Genomic DNA, 3932 nt, shown 5'->3' on the forward strand with positions numbered 1-3932 from the left:
TCTAACTTGTAGGGGTTTTGTGAAACTTAATGTTAGCTATTGTCATTATCACTATTTGCAAACGGTAGGGTTGTATTGTCATAAACTAAAAGTGGTCATCATAGTCCTAGCCCTGATAAAGAAATACAGAATGAACATTTTTACTGGTAAGCTTAGATATAAATGTAGTCACACTGCAGAGTGATTAATAAAAGAATTCTAAAGGAAATATAAATATGGTAACACTAAAGATCAGTAGAGAGCACTACTAAGAGCATCTCTGAACTATGAAGCTGTTTGTTTTATTTGTATATATTTATACACAGAACACTTCATGAATTTGCATGTCAGCCTTGCATAGGGGCCATGCTAATCTTCTCTAAATTGTTCCAGTTTTAGTATATGTGCTGCTGAAGTGAGCATGTGTTCATTACTTTTGAAATCCTGCTGGTATTTTTTTTCCAAGAAAAACTTTTGATCCTTCTTATAATGCAAAATATTTGACATACAGCTAAGGACTTTTAGTTTGGTAAATATATATATATATATATATACACACACATATATATATATTTATAAATATAAATATATATATATTACCAAAAAAATAAATATTATATATATATATATATATATATATATATAACCAAAAAAAAAAAAAAAAGAGGGGGAGATGAAGACAGCCTCGTCCCCTTAGAAAATCAAAACTGTATGGCTAAAGTCTCAAACAGCAGTAAAGTATCCTAAATACTAAATTTTGTATAGTCAGTCATTACCTCACTCAACAGGTTGCGTAGGTCACAATACTCATCAAAAATAATATTAAAACCAACATTTAAAAGATCAGCTGAACTATATAAAAACATGTTTGTGATTTTAAAGATGCCATAAGTTCATTTTGTCTTACTTTTGATTAATATATTAATTTCTGCTTTTTGAGTATCAGTATAAAATCCCTGAATTAACTCTAAAATCATAATGTTATTATCCCTTAGACAATTTTAAACTTGAAAACTTGGTTTATATAATGTTTCCTCAACCCAGAGGCATCACTTATTCTTGTCCTTTCTAGCCTGTAAAATTCTAGGACTTTTTGAGTTTGAACTGTGCTACAGTACAGATGCAAATATAAAATGCATTACAGTTTTTCTCAGCCTCTTTTCTTTGTTTGCGGAACCTCTTTGCCATTCTCAATCATGACAGTCAAAACTTGACTCCACCCCTAGGTAAAGTGGTGAGTCAGGAGAGCAAAAAGAGTAGCAACATCCTCTTGAGCAAGACATTGGTTCTCTTACTGGAGCTGTTGAGAAAAAGATTCTTTACCTGTTGAGGTTTCTAAACTGCTGATATGTCAGTTTGAAGCTGCTTAGAACCTGCTTTCTGGGAGTACTTGCCTGAGAATGAAGGCAACTCTGAAGCCAGCAGAGCAGATCAGAGGAGGGGATTGTTTTTAATGATAACATTTGACTCTATCAGAAGTCGGTCCAACCATGAACTTCCCACTTTTGCCAGTAAAGAAACTAAGATTAAGGAAAATAAAAGGTTATGCAGGAAAGAAAAATTATCAAATGCTGCATGGCTCAGCTGTGACTAGCTTTTATATTGTCATAATAATGTAAACAATGAATATTGACTTAACCAAAATTGCTATATAATTATATGCGGTAGATGTGAGGATGAGAAGAGGGATAGATATGAACGGGTAATGGCAAAGCAATACTGAATCCACATCTACCTTGTTAGGAAGTCAATAGATAATGCCCATTTCTGCAAAGTCAAGAAGCAGCACTATAAATATATTGTCCAGAAATATGGCCTGAAATTACCCTTCTCCCCCCCACCCTCCAAACACTGGTTTAGAAATCTTTGCCCTGGGCACTTGGTAGTCCCTTTCAATGTGCAAACTCATATCTTTCAATGCAAAGTGTTCTTGATTTACTTATTTGATTATTTTCTTCTATCCATTTCCTCTTAACTCCCTTTCTTCAATTACTTGGATAGTGGGCTTCCTGGACTGTTCCTCTAGTTCTCTGATTTCTGAATCTTCTCTCTTGTGATCCTCTCATTGTCTTCTTGCTCTACTTTCAGAGAGATTTCCTTAACTATCTTTCAGCCTTTTATTATTTGTTTTGAAAAGTTTCTGCTCTCACAATTTGAACTTTTAGAAGCTCTTTTTTTGTTATTCTTTTTAGACAGATGATAGGTAATCATGCGGTTCTAATGCTGTGGATACAGTTATACTCTCTCGTCTGTTTGTAATAGATATGAAAGATAGTGTTTCTATTTTCTTCCCTCCCCTCCATTCATCTCTTCAATGTTGTTTCTGTTTGCTCCTTTCCGTCTTTGTCTCACACTTAGAGGCTTTCCTCAGAATGGCCTTTGGTTTTGTAAGAGTGGGGAGATTGGACAGCTATGGGAAGCTCTGAGTACCTCTGGGTATAGTACATTGAAGGGGGCTTTGCCCTTGGTTGGTGAGTTGGGTGGTCTCTTTCATTGAAGGAACACTAATGTCAGAATTTTTACGTTTTCTTGGATCAGATTCCCAACAGGTGACTTTGCCATTCCTAGGCCTTGGAGGTAGAGGCTGGAAGCAGGCATTACAGGAACCAAGTGCAGGAAGACAACACAGCCATTCTGAGAGCACCATATGTTAAAGTTCATTGAGTTCCACTCTTTGTAGCATGGCTCCCCTAACTTTGATTTTTGCCTAGTGTCCTCTATTTCAAAGATCCTTTCTAGAATAAACCTGACATGTTCTGTCTACCTGCACAGTAGGTCCATTATACAGAGTAGGTGAAGAGTTCTGGGGTGGTGGTGGTGGGGAAGATGTCTGACTGCACCCTACAAACACTTCCCACTCATTCTCCTGTTGATAGCCTTACAGGTACCACAGTTCAGAAATAACTGTTGCCAACAATTTGGAGGCTTTAGGTAATCAGAAACATAAATTAATTTCTTACTTTTACCCACAGTTGCTTTCTAAAGTTTTAACAGGTAGTTACTACTCTTAGGTCTGCTTTTCAGTTTCTAAGACTTTCTTGTATTGACTTTTCTGCCCTCTTTGTCCTTATGAGGTTATTCTTTTTATTTTCTTTTTTAAAAATTTTTAATGTTTATTTATTTTTGAGAGGGAGGGAAAGTGACAGAGAATGATGAGTGGGGGAGGGACAGAGAGAGGGAGACACAGAATCCGAAGCAGGCTCCGGGCTCCGAGCTGTCCGCACAGAGCCTGACGCGGGGCTCGAACCCACGAACTGTGAGATCATGACCTGAGCCAGAGTCAGACGGTTATCTGACTGAGCCACCCAGCCACCCTTGAGGTTATTCTTTTTAAATTGCTTTTCTGTCATTTTGATGAGATTATAGAAAGGAAGCAAACACAAGTACAAGAATTTTACCCTTTATTTTTACCTAGAAGTCTTCATTTTTCATTATCTTAGCTATTACAGCAAGGACTCTAAAGCTTTAGGTGTTAGGTTTATATGAAATATCTAAAGATAGGTATCTTTTAAAATGGTTTAGATTGAGTGGATTTAGGCAAACCATGGAAACTCCTATTTGGGTCTCACAATTTTACTCAGCTGTTACTAACTTCTCTAGAAGTTTTTACACTTTTAAAACTGACTCAGAAAAAGCTCTCTTCCATTTTCTAGGTCCTAAAACTGAATTATTCTACACGTAATGCCTCCATATTTTGAATTCAATAGAAGATTGTTTCACTCAGACAGTCTACTTTACTTTTACATCTATTTTCACCAAAATATTTTCTCTATGTTTAGTAAATTGCTTTTTCATGCCATATAAACAGTGAATAAGTTCTAAAAACTGTATTTTCCTGGGGTGCCTGGGTGGTTGAGTGTCCAACTCTTAATTTTGGCTCAGGTCATGATCTCGCGGTTCGTGAGTTCGAGTCCCGTGTTGGGCTCTGTGCTGCCAGCTCAGAGCCTGGAGCC

At 36.6% G+C, this 3932-nt stretch overlaps 1 non-coding gene across 1 annotated transcript; it reads right to left on the reverse strand.

Moving 5' to 3' along the window:
* Positions 1-295: 295 nt before the first annotated feature.
* Positions 296-402, reverse strand: LOC122232075. Its single transcript, XR_006209422.1, has one exon. It is a non-coding gene; the product is annotated as a U6 spliceosomal RNA (small nuclear RNA).
* Between the last annotated feature and the right edge of the window lie 3530 nt (positions 403-3932).

This window comes from Panthera tigris, chromosome A1, assembly GCF_018350195.1.
Source record: "Panthera tigris isolate Pti1 chromosome A1, P.tigris_Pti1_mat1.1, whole genome shotgun sequence".
NCBI classification, from domain to species: Eukaryota; Metazoa; Chordata; class Mammalia; order Carnivora; family Felidae; genus Panthera; species Panthera tigris.